General features: G+C 37.0%; 1 protein-coding gene across 1 annotated transcript in view; it reads left to right on the plus strand.

Annotated features, from left to right (window-relative positions):
* Positions 1-13,672, plus strand: part of LOC5571377 — a 76,989-nt gene that overhangs the window by 26,305 nt on the left and 37,012 nt on the right. The window lies entirely within an intron of this gene.

The following is a 13,672-nucleotide window of genomic DNA, read 5'->3' on the forward strand; positions in this document are numbered from 1 at the left end:
GAAGAACCCCAAAGGCAAAGTTAAGAAAACTGTTAGGACAATCTTTGATGAATTTGTAGGAAGAATCCTTACTTGGTGATTTTGAAGACGATTTTGGTGATTATTATATTATTAAGGAATAACTGGATAATATTTCAATCTAACGATTAGAATTTATATGTAATAAGTACTTACAGGACCTTCATGGAGAAATGTTTAAAATTCGAAATCCTTTAAGAGATACTTTCAAGCAATTTGGTACAGATTCTTCGAGATTTTTTTTTATTAAGATCAGAAAGCCTAAAGAAAATTCAGGAAATAAAATGTTGAATAATAACTACTAATCCTGAAAATGATTTACATGGGAAACACAAGGAGAACTCAGTGAAAACTAGTAAATGAGCTTTTGGAGAATGCCCTGGAAAAGTATGGAAATAAATCATGAAGAAATTTTCGATCTGCACAATTCGTTGAAGAATTACGAGATATTAATTGTGGAAGACTTCTTGAAAGATTTTTCATCTGGATTGGACAAAAAATATATATTTTTCGTAGTGAAAATTAAAAGTTACAAGTATTACTGCTGTGAGACAAAATCACAAACAAATAAAATTAATACAAATCTATGCAAGCTACGAAATTTCTAAAGGTTGTGACTGACATTTCGTCGATAAACCATAAACGATAAACCCCTTAGGCCCCCTCCAGGAAAAAAATCCTAGCTACGCCAATGCGGATATCCTGAAGAGCAATCGTCAAATAAATTCGTGCCATTGGGATTCTTGGATTTTTTTTTTTGCGTAACCGATGTTTAGCATTGCAGTCTTCAATGACAACAAATAGACTTATTTCAATTTGATTCGTACAAGTCACTTTGAAGCAGGTTAACTTGCTATTGCACATTGAGAAGACAAATTGGCAGCTATGACCTAAATCGATCAATCTGTGTTTCAAAAGAATCACCGAATATACCAAAAATTTAAGAGAAGTTGATTGTATATACGCCTATGAATGCTACTCCACCACATGGTTAATTCAGTCGATCCTTATGATATACGAAAAAATCGTAATCTTGCTTTAAATAAGTTTTGGTGATAACTACGGTATATTTGTTATTACTTTTAAAAACTCACACATATCAATTTAAAATGTTCAAAATAATCTTGGTTTCAAACATGTGCTGTTAGAATTCCCATCATGTACGTAGTTATTATTCAATAGATTTTTACTAAAGTTTCTGAGTTGTGTTTGATCCTTCGACCTTGACGCTTATTCCTGCGGGGGCCGGCGATGAGGGCAGGACCAAACATGTCGCGCATTGGTCGAGTAAAGTGAAAAAGTGCCGCGTTCGATAGGTTCTTTTTGATCTTTCGACGTTGACGCTTGCTCCTGGGCAGTGCGTCAAGAAAGCCCGAGCATTCGTCAGTTGTTTCCCTCTCGGGTCGCGCGCCTATTTTCTCTGTGTGTTTTAATATAGCCGAGCAAACGAGTGAAGCTGAAAGTGAATTGTTGCTGCTCAAGGATGACGGATCAATTGGTGAGCTCGTTGCATGCTACTATTTCTAATCTATAAAATATGTAGATTGTATGACATTTGCCAGAAAACCATTTGCCAGAATCAATTTGCCAGAATGATTTTTGCCAGAAAACCATTCCCCAGAATGTACCATTCGCCAGAAAGCCATTTCCCAGAATGGACCATTTGCCAGAAAACCATTCCCCAGAATCATTTTTTGTAATTCGTTTTCAACCTTGATATCAATTGATCGACTAATTTGTGAAGATGCATCGAAGCCAAATCTCAAATTTTCAAGAGCGCAAATCTAGAGACCCAAACAGCCATTCCAGCTGAAAATTCAATCGATTGGTCATCACCAGCGTGGCTGGTTCTCGAGGTTTATGTTCTTGAAAATTTGAGGCTTGGCTTCGATGCATCTTCACCTCAAGCCTACCGAAATTTTCGATATTTGTCATTTTTGTATTTTGAATATACTCATATTATTTGCACTTATAGCATGAAACATTGTGTAGTCAACTTTCACATTATTTACATCAAGAGGATTGGACTACAAGCACTGCACAGCTGCAGCGCAAAATTAATTAAAATTTAACGTCACTTCTACAGTACTTCACTCGCATCGTAAATATTGCTCCAAATAATGTTTATATCTTTGTAATATTATAACAAGTATAAAACAACGCAACTGATCGATCCGTGTTATTTAGTCTATGTTGTTAAAATCCTTCGCATACAATTTTATGCAATTTTCACTACTTAGATAGCTGGTCTGAGAACAAAAAAGCTGAAACGTTTGACACGAATTAGTTTAGTTGAATAATTTCAGAAATATGAATAGTGTATTTTTGCGGAAAAAAATTGCAAAACAACTAAAAAGAACAGCCTTTAAGTGAAAGAAGGGAAAATTATGTTTGAAATATGATCAGTTTAGCGCCAATAATCATTGGAACAATATAACTCAAATGATTACCCAATGTTCTTTCGGTCATATATTTAAATACATTATTCAGTCCTTGAAAAGAACGTTTAACTGTTTTACTCTTAATAATAATTTGAACCGAACTATTTATTGTTTTAAAGTAGTTTTACAACATACAGCCTGTTGCCGGAAAACTCTTCAATCTTCAGTATTTACTCTGATTGCTAGTTTAAGCTATCTGGAACCGGAGATATTTTGAAATTCTTAGCAGAACTGCTACGTGGCCATGATTAATGGTGGAAATCAAAAAAACACACATATATTGGTTTCTCATATTCTGTCGCTTGATCTACGAAACAAGTCGGTTATGAAGATTAATGTTTTCGGAATCACTCGAGTAATCTTCAATGATAAATAAGATGAAGGTCATGGTAAATATTCCATTATTGAATCACTTTCAATTTAGTTTTTTTTTATTTGAGGACATATATTGATTGTCCATTTCCCGATATTTGCATTTTTTTACATAAATCCTTTTTACAGACATTTTTATTGACAGCAGTCCTATATTGATTTTTTTTAGCTGTAATTATTTTAAATTGAGATGACATAACCTTGTTTACATTACTTCCATTCCTTCTGTTAACTGCAGACAGAAACACTCAGTACAATTATAAAGACTAGCCAATAATATAAAGAAGGGTAAATCTCCTATGAAGCATATAAGTCCTTGAATTAGTTAGCCCTATAGACCAGCCTAATCTTCAAAGAAGGGAAAATCATTGATAGAATGTTGAAAATACAGTTGCCTATAAGGGGTTGTCCATTAACAACGTGGTCAATTCTTTCGGATTTTTTACCTCCACGGGGTCTTTCGTCCATACAAAAATTTAAAAAGAATTGTTTGTATCGTGGTCATTGGCCAGGCCCCCTTCCATCCTCCCATAAATGATTACATGGTTAATGGACGACCCCTAATAGCTTGTATAAAATTGATGACTATTTTAACATTAAAAAAAAAACAGTTATTTCTCAGAAACTATGAAAACCTCGGAAATCTATTACACCTTATTCTTCTTATCTTCTGTTGCGTTCCAACTGGGACAGAGCCAAATCTCAGCTTTGTGTTCTTACGAGCACCTCCACAGTTATTAACTGAGAACTTTTATTGCCAATTGATCATTTTTGCATGTGTATAACGTATTGCCAATATGAATATGCTCTATGCCCTGGGAAATCGAGAAAATTTTCAATCCAATAAAATCTTCGCCCGATGGAATTCGAACTCACGTCCGTCAGCTTGCTGAATAGCTGCATATTTACCCCTACAGCTATCTATATAATAAGTTTATGATATCATTATTAGTTTAAAACATTTTATCAAACAAAAAGCTTGAAAACTTACGTCACAATTATTTTGCATATAATTATGTATCGTACGCTGAAAATCATAATGATTCGAAAGATTTTACACACCTAAATATTGCTACACAAAGCAAAGTAATGTAGTAATATTTTTTCTGGGAAATGGTCTTTCTGGGGAATGACTTTCTGGGGAATGGTCCATTCTGGCAAATGGATTTCTGGCAAATGTTCCATTCTGGCAAATTGATTCTGGCAAACGGCTTTCTGGCAAATGGTTTTCTGGCAAATGTCATACAACCAATATGTATGATTGCACCTTTAATCGTTACAATGGTGAGACGTAAATATGATTTTTCAACAAACTATGAAAGGTTCGTCACTGTGAAGGTTCACTTTATTTAACAAACTTTGAAAGGTTCGTCATCTCAAGTGTCGGCATAATTTTTCTCTACATAGATTGTTCATACCAAATGAAATTATTATATTTACATATAAGCATATTTATAGCTCACAAATAATTATTTATCATGGTCTAATCGCTTATCAAAATGAATCCTGTGACCCAACGATCCTCCCCATTAACAAGCATCCCTCCCAGTAACCTTTGGGGAGATGCAGAGGCAAACACGGTCTCCAAATAGCAAAGGTTACACACTAACATTCCTTCCCCCAATCCCACCTGACTGCAAGGACGTGGCCGGCGCCGTTATTGACCCTGTATAAATAGAGGCACTGAATTATGCACACTGAAGAAGATTATGGTCAATCCCAGCCGAACTTCTAGTTGATTCTTTGTGCATTTTCACTGACCTCGGTCAATCACGGAATAGCAACCATTGATATGTGTAGTCAGTCTAAGCTAAGCTAAGCTAATAGATTTTTACTAAAGTTTCTCAAAGCTAGCAAATTTCTCTAAGAATTGCTTAAAAAATCTTTAAAACAATTCTGTCAGAGAATGCTTTAGAAATCGTTTTTTTTAAATATTTCTTTAAAAAGGTCCCTACATGAAAAAACATAAAATGATTCATCTAAGAGTCACTTCCAATATTTCACATAGGAAAAAAAAACAGGATTCAATTGGGGAATGTTCTTTGCGTTGATCTATTTGCACTTTTTTCACAGTGAATTTTGTGTGTTTCTCAGTGATTCTCAGCCCTGTTTTTCCAACCAATTTTATTTATGAAAGTGGGTAGTTCTCAAAATAATTAAGTGTGGTATACTTAATAACTTTGGGAGTAGAACAGCTTCCCGAAGAGAAAAATTGCAAAACTTATCAGATTTAAGAGATATAGGCATCTCGTGCGGCCCGCGGGCCGCACCTTGGTGACCACGGCTTTAGATTTTCTTTAGATTTCTCTAGAAATGAATTCGACGTCGCTCCTCATAATCATTCGAAACTCTCTCGAAAATAATGTTTTGCAATTTCTTCAAAAATGTCTACGTGGGAAACAAAAACAAATCCTATAAGGTTTTATTCTTTAAAAAACGTTTTCACGAAAATACTTAACAATTTCCTGAGAGATTTTTTAGAGAATTATGTTTTTGTTTCCCCTGTGATTCTTCCGAAAACTTCCATCCAAGTATTTTCCAGAGATTTTGTTTCTTTAACGATTCATCCGGGTATTTTTTAAACAAATTTTCAAAAGGTGTACTAATTGATTTAGCAACTCTTTCTTGAGCTTCTCAAAAACTTTGTCTAGAAATTCCATAAAGTTTTCTTTTATGTTTCACTCTTCACTTTCGTTCCTCCTGGAAACCCTCAAAAAAAATTTTTCAGGAGTTTAATTACAACTAACTCTACGAATTGCTTCCATATCCAAATTATTTAAGATTTGTAGGAAAATTCCAGCTCAAATTTAACTTTGAAATCAAGAGCTCACTGTAGAAATTCTTAATTTTGTTGACGAAATGATGGAAAAACTTAAATAATTTTGTGGGATTTACTTACTATTTCTTGTTTTTTATTCGTTGTCTTTCATAATGGACAATAAATGACGACATTTTTACTGAATGTATTTGATTCTATCATTTTTTATTTATTTATTGTCGTGCGCTAGTTTCACTAATATATTCAATTTTCTTACATAAGATAATGTGCGGAAGTATTTTTATAGCTTCGCTTTGGACCAAGTTAAGTCAATTAAATCATAATGTTCATTATAAGTAGTCATCATTTGGTTCACTGGCCCGAATTTAGCATAATTAGTACAATGATTGTTGATTGCAAATAGTTCTCGATGGCGTAAATGTCTGGATGGTACATAAATGTTTAATTTAGATAATAATTTTGGTAAATCGACTTTGTGAGAAACAATATCGTTCATAAATGAAATCATTGCATATTCGCGACCCTCTTTTAGTGTTTGAATATCAATCAACATACAATCTAGCTTTGTAAGATTGTAATGGAAATTCGTTCCAACCTTATTTGCGAAGAGCATATAATAAAAATAGTTTTTGCACCGACTCTATTCTTTCTTCATGTACTGTTGAAAAAGCTGACCAAACTATGGTGCAATATTCAAGTTTTGATCTAACATAGGCAATAAACAATAAAACCCTATTAGTTCGAACAACACTCACAAGGTAGCGCTAGTGATCATTTTTGTTTTATTATATATCAGTCGTGATGAGATACAAAATTGGGGTCTTCGACAAAGTGTTCAACTAAATGAGATCTGTTCGCCTAGAAACGTAGTAGTTTGGAAAACACTCACAAAATGACGCTAGTAGGAAACATATTATTTGCTTATATCTCAAATCAGTGATTCGATGCAAAGTTGATGTCTTCAACAAAGTTGACTAATCAATTCGCCTAAAAATATTTCTTTCCAGTGATTGGATATAAAGTTGGTGTCTAGGACAAATTTGAACAACTAAATGATACCTATTTGCGTGGAAACTTATTAGTTCGGAAATCATCAAATGACACCGGTGGGCAATGTTGCTGAACAGCGATCGTAAACGCGAAGCACGATGAATTTTCGTAGGCATCAAAACAGAATCTGCGAATAAACACTAACAACCGTTCGGGCGCTTCATTCGTTCGTGTTTCATTTTCGGATCGCTGTTTCTCCCGACGGTATCATCGGGTGATTTTCCATCGCTCGGTAATGTGAACGGTACGATCCACGCTGCCTGTTCTTCGCGAAGAGCAGGAAAATATTCATTTCGATCATATTCAAACGGGCTCGCAACAATCACGCTAAACTTGCTCCGCTCAAAAATGAGTGCCGAGCGCACAAAATTGGCCTCTTTTCGTGCAGCACAGATTCTGTACAAAGGGGCTGTACACAGTTTTGTGCAAACGGTGGTAAACAATACTGAATGAGTGAAATGAGCACAGAGGAGAAACGCTTGGAATGCGAAATTCAGTTCCAATTTTAAAGTTTTTAGAGATTTTTTCATTTGAGTAGTCGAAGTGGAAGCAAATGGGGAAAAAACTTTCGCATTTGCGACCATCTTCCGGCTTTTCGCTAGAAAAAATATCAGAAAACTCCCCATCTTACCAACGGTCAACTGTTTGCTGCCGCGCGGGAGATCATTGACAGTTCCGTTTCCATCGATCCCCGCACAACCGAAGCCAACACGTCGGCAACTCACAGAATGAGTGCGACCTACACAGAATTTTCACTCAGTCAGCCAGTTCTTCATTGGTTGCCTCATTCTGTGTAGTGTTAATACATGCGCTGCGTGGAGCTGGCTTAGCGTGGAGTGTTTGCTTGACTTTACGAGAAGAAGCAACCTTGCAACGAATCACCAGAATGAACAGCGCGTGGATAAATGAATCCTACGAGTGGAAAGGCTTCGCGAACCACCTATCGGTGTGTTCGTTTTGCTTCTTCGGCGTTGCATCCGTTCGCTTTTTGCAATGCTCTTCGTGACTCAAAAATGAAAAATGAATTTTGGCGAATGTTGGATCGCGAAGATGCGTCGATCATTGTTCACGAAGAAGATCCATCGCAACACTGCCGGTGGGCAAACATTTTATTCGCTTAAATCTCAGTCCAATGATTAAATCGAAAGAAATCTATTCGCTTTTTTTTGGTTAGGAAAGCTTATTAGCGGGAATTGTTTTTATGTGCGAAACATCAAGGTAACCACTAATCAGAAATTGGTCTGCCTGGACCAAAATAATGGATACTTTTTATCAAATCGAGCAACAATAGACTTTATGTTTAATCATGATATCATCGTTTTTTTAATACTTCCGGAAGAGTTGCACTTTGCGAAAGATGATCACATGATTATTGAGTTGAAATCGAATTCAAGTTCATTTCTGCGTCCATGAGTCCTCTCGTGGTGTAGGGGTACCGCGCCCTATCTAGTAAACAGAGAGTCGTGGTTCGATTCTCACCAAGGAGACGTGTAAATTTTTCGCAAATTTCATATCAATTTGTCCATTCAACCCAATTGCAAAGTATATATAATGTTTAATAGTTGTTCAAACTACTAACGCGATCCGCGATACTATTTTATCGTGCTACGCGAGCGACGCGCAAGACGATTGATCCTGCTCGATTCCCCGAAGTGAGAGTTTTTATTTTGTCAATAATAAGATCCATGTAAATTAATTCAGAAGAGTTCACGTTAAAAACATGTAAATCACATTCTTTTATTATGTTCGAATCCTCTGAGCAGAATCTCAATAGAGAAACTTAAAAGTAGATGGAGTACCGTGTACCTTTTAATTCCGCTCCTAAATGCTTATCTTTGACAGATACGCGTATTTCGACTACCACTTGCAGTCTTCTTCAGAGTCAGTTACTCGTATACACTGTAAATCACATTTTTTAAATTCTAATATTCATTTCCATCCATTTTTGGGGAGATCAAATTCAAGGGGGATGGGAGCCTGGCGCCCCTGAACTCCCTGTTCCTACGCCAATACATGATTGGCGAAAAACTTTAAATTTAAAGAAGGAAAAAACGGAGACTCCCAATACCAAACGTTTTGATTCAGGGTTATAGGTAACATCTTTGGGAATGGCGTGGCTAAAAAAGTTAATGCACACAACAATGGGGGTGTTATGTATGCACAAAAGATGGAAAGACAAAACATTGAAAGGACAAAAGGTCGATAGGACAAAAAGGTCGAAAGACAAAAGGCTGAAAATAATTTGTTTGGTGAGAAATTTTTCCTTCCTTGAATAGGGATTTTTGACCCTTTTTCGATTTTGACCTTTTGTATTTTTGCATCTTTAACCTTCTGTACTTTCGACTTTTTCTCTTTTGACCTTTTGTCATAGATTCAGAATCTGAATACATGGTCAAGCTCATCAATTTCGAGACCATGTGTATAATGTGATCAAAATAATAATATAGGTGATTTAGAACGATATCTCCAAATTTCAGTTGTGTACCAACCTTTGTTGTGTTTGCTCTTCTGGATCGTGAATTCCGATATGTTACCATTAGTGATTGCACTTGAAGCAATAAACGGAAGCTGTACGCTGGTCAACAAGGACAAAATTTTCCGTTCCTGGGAGCCAATTGTGCAAAGTTTCGTCTGCTTGGAAAACAAAACATTCATTCAAGCAGAAAACTTGATCGATTGGTCACTAACTGGTAATAACGTTCCGTTTCGTCGTGAAAATTTTCATCAAGATGTCTTGATTAGAGTCTGCTTCAATTTGCTGCTCGAAAAAAAATCGTCTAAAACATCGAATTGATTGTTCATTGCGTTGCACTTTTCAACATTATGCATTTCGACATCTATGACCTTCAGTTTTTTATTAATTTCTGCTTGTTTTGTTCACATGAATCTGCTAGGTTTATATAGATACATATAGAAATATGTTTTATTTTGTTTGTTATGAAAAGAAATTACTATGACTCATAAGAAGCAGCCTTCCTACGCCAAGGTTGATCCGAATCATTTTCAATAAAAAACAATGGAACACCTCTACGTTTGACCATGAGCTAACTAACACGTCACAACTGAACACAACGGAATGAATGTCAACGGAGCGATCCCATTATCTTACCTTTTTTTTTTCTTTTTTAAGGCATTATTACCCATAACCTCGGCAAAACCGTAAGTTTTACGGTTTCACAATGTCAACAGATGTTAACAAGAATTCGGCTCCGTGATGCATGATGGCGCATGAGCCTGAAAAAATAATGATTTGGTATAATACAATTGAATTTCCAATGCACAGTACACAAAAACTTCGAATGGGAAATCTATGAAACATGTGAGTCATTCCGCGTCAATTTGGCCAAGTTAGGAAAAAATATTTATTCAAATTGAATATGCAAAAGCCCCTTTTTATTATGCCGATAGGACCAAACCCCTCGGCCTACGAAATCACATGGCTCGTGGGGCTGATTCTCGATGCAGCGCCAACGGCAACATTTATGACCATCATTAACGTATATTGTTATACGTTTTGCATCCGGAATGCACTCAAAGCATGAACAATTCACATCGTACCTTAAGTCAACTTCGTTGCGCTGGTCACGTTTATGTATGGTCAGGTCAGGAGTGCCGATTTTACATTATTAGTCTAAAAATCTAATCGGCTCCAAACTTGTCCAATAAGCGACACAGTTGGTGTCCTCTGTTCAACGTCTGGGTCTGGGTGATCTTGCTGAGTGTAAGCTCGGGTCAGCCAATAACGTTCATTCGTCTGGTCTAGGCGACCGACCATTCCCACCTCAGATGGATAACCTTTTTTGGATTGGTCCCAATCGTTGAACCACGACTGAAAGTAACGCAACCGTTGCACTTTTATTGCGTTTATCAAACTGTCAATAGATTTTGATTGCCCCTGGCTGCATGTGAGATGACCGCAAATGCACATTCTCTAAAACGCACACTTCATACAATGCAAGGCCTCACGAATACGCAGCTTTGACTTTAGCTGTCGATTAGAAGAAAAAGTATCAAGCGTGGCATTTTTAAAGTAATTTAATAAATATATGAACATGGTTGTCTACACACAGTACGGACTCTCGAGTTGGCGTCATCAGCATGCGTGCGTTAAGTTTGTGCATTTTAATTGGATCATGGCGTCTCGAGTGCCAATAAATCATCAATAAAATTCCTGCGGGGCTAATTTTGAAGCATGTGGCCCACTCCCAACACTGAGAACACACGAACTGTCGCAGCTTGGCATTCCCTGCCATTCAGGGCCGTTTCTCACGGACATGTCCACATAAATCACAACGCTCCCTTCAGTGCAGACCCGGGGCAGTTTAACTTAATTAAAGCTCAATCTAATCGAAATACCTTTTTTGACCGTTCAAATGCGTTACTGATTCGAATGTAGCGTTTGATCTTTTTGAAAGAATATAGTTGAAATTCGCACGATACCTTCATTCCTCTTCGTTGTTTCAAACCAAAACGTATTACATATATGGTTTAATAGTGAAATGCTGAAGATAATGCTCGAACGCGACAATGCATATCGTTTGTAGGTTTCTGACAGTTCATCGCATAATCAAAGTCAATGCCAACGCCTACAAAACAGTTATACAGTTATACAGCTCCTCGCTTGCGCTAAATCCAATCTAGTGTCCCGAAGGATAGTTTCCTCCTGAGAGAGACTCGCGTAGAGGAAAAATATCAACGTCATATGCAGCCCAGATTCCCCTCTCACGAAACGTCAAATGCAGCCCACCGTTTTTATGGCTGAAAAAGTGAAAAGTATTGTGTTCAAAGTAAACAGTAATTAAAACCCTCAGTCGGCGGAGCAGTTTTTTCCAAAGTTGATGATAAATCTAAGCAGAAGATTAATTATTTCAAATGTCTGCTACGTTTGCTGGCATGAAATTTCACTCAAACGGCTATTTATGATTCGATGTGTTGCAAACTCAATCATATTTTGCTGAGAGGTTCATGTGAGGATTTGAACAGCATGCGCATAATTGGTATAAACACAAAGTGGAATAAGAAAAAAAAACTCAGCAATCACAGAAAAAGAAGACCGTCTTCGCGAGTCTCTTCTCAGGTTTCCTCTAGCTATTGAAAGTCAAAACAAATTGACGCATTATGTTATTCTCCAAACAAAATTAATTTTGGTAAAACGGTTTCAGAAATCTGTGTTTTGCTTTTACCTCCACTGTTGACATTAGTGGTATATCTATTCTTCTTCTTCTTTCTGGCGTTACGTCCCCACTGGGACAGAGCCTGCTTCTCAGCTGTTCTTATGAGCACTTCCACAGTTATTAACTGAGAGCTTACTATGCCGATGACCATTTTTGCATGTGTATATCGTGTGGCAGGTACGAAGATACTCTATGCCCTGGGAAGTCGAGAAAATTTTCAACCCGAAAAGATCCTCGACCGGTGGGATTCGAACCCACGACCCTCAGCTTGGTCATGCTGAATAGCTGCGCGTTTACCGCTACGGCTATTTGGGCCCCTGGTATATCTATTCAAGGGTGGTTAAAAATTCAAAAATGTTTGATAGTCCAATCTCACCTATCTTTCTTACCTTTCGGGTCATAAAAATAGTATTCCGTAAAATTTTCAGCTTTTTCGGTGGTGATTTAAGGGTGGCCCAAAGACGAAGTAGGTTTATATGGAAATTACTATGGAGAAATTTTGAAAAATGTTCTAAACACGTTAGTACTATAATGTAAGTATAAACTTATTATTTTATGGTAAAAACAACGACAGAGATATGTAGGGATAAGGATAGGTGCATTTTAACGGACGAGCGTGAGGTGATCGAAAGGTGGATGCAGCACTTTGTCGAACACCTGAATGGCGCTGATAGCAAAGGCAATTGAGGACGGAACAACAGGGGAAAAGCCTTCGTCAGTACTGCGGAGGATTGAATCCAACCAGCCCCCACTTTGAGGGAGGTTAAGGATAACATTCACCAGCCCCAGAACAATAAATCTGCTGTTAAGGATGCTATCGGAGCTGAACTCATAAAGATGGGCCTGGAGAGGCTGGCCTTTTGGCTGCACCGAATGATAGGCACAATCTGGAAAACAGAACAGCTACCGGAGGAGTGGAAGGAAGGGGTAATATGCCCCATTTACAAGAAAGGCGACAAGTTGGATTGTGAGAACTTCCGAGTGATCACTATTCTAAATGCGGCCCACAAAATATTATCCCAGATCATCTTCCGACGTTTGTCACCTGTAGTAAACGAGTTCGAGAGAAGTTATCAAGTCGGCTTCGTTGACGGCCGATCGACAATGGACCAGATCTTTACTGTACGGCAAATCCTCCAAAAATGTCGTGAATACAAGGTCCCAACGCATCACCTTTTGCAAAACTGTGTGAAGGTTTTGGCGCAACCAAAGGCGGTTCAAACCTTCTATTTTTTCACTATCAACCTATCACAGAAGTAGAGCCTGGTGATATAAATTTTGCTGCAAAATTGTGTTTCCGTTAGTTACACGGAAAATAAAATTTGTTTCAGAAACATATTTAAAAAATCATATTTTTTAAATTACCGAACAATTTCAAATTTTTTTTATTGTCAAAAATAGGTAACCAGAAGTGGCTTAAAGGAAAAATCGAAAATGATAGGGATGTTCAAAAACAAAAATTATAAAAATCCAAAACCAAAATTTACAAATTTGCGAACAAAAATAAATCATTGCTTAAAACGTGTTAAGATAACATAACAAAAAATTGTGAAATAATAATCAATTTGCCCCCGGATTGCGGTAGCTATTTTGAAGCCACCTGTGCTAGATGAATGTCGCCATAAAATTTTGACTTTATGTTTTGGCTCAAAAAGATTTTGAGAAGAGCCAAGAGCCAAATTACAAAGTATCACTATGCTCTTGGGTAAATCATGAAAATAGGGTGCTCATTCAGAAAATGTACTTTATCAGTTTAGGTCAAGTTATAACTTTTTAAATCTTTGCTTATGCCACACTTAATCCATTCAGTGCTTCTGCCATGGCAATAGATCGTTTAC

Source organism: Aedes aegypti, chromosome 2 (assembly GCF_002204515.2).
Source record: "Aedes aegypti strain LVP_AGWG chromosome 2, AaegL5.0 Primary Assembly, whole genome shotgun sequence".
Lineage (NCBI taxonomy): Eukaryota > Metazoa > Arthropoda > Insecta > Diptera > Culicidae > Aedes > Aedes aegypti.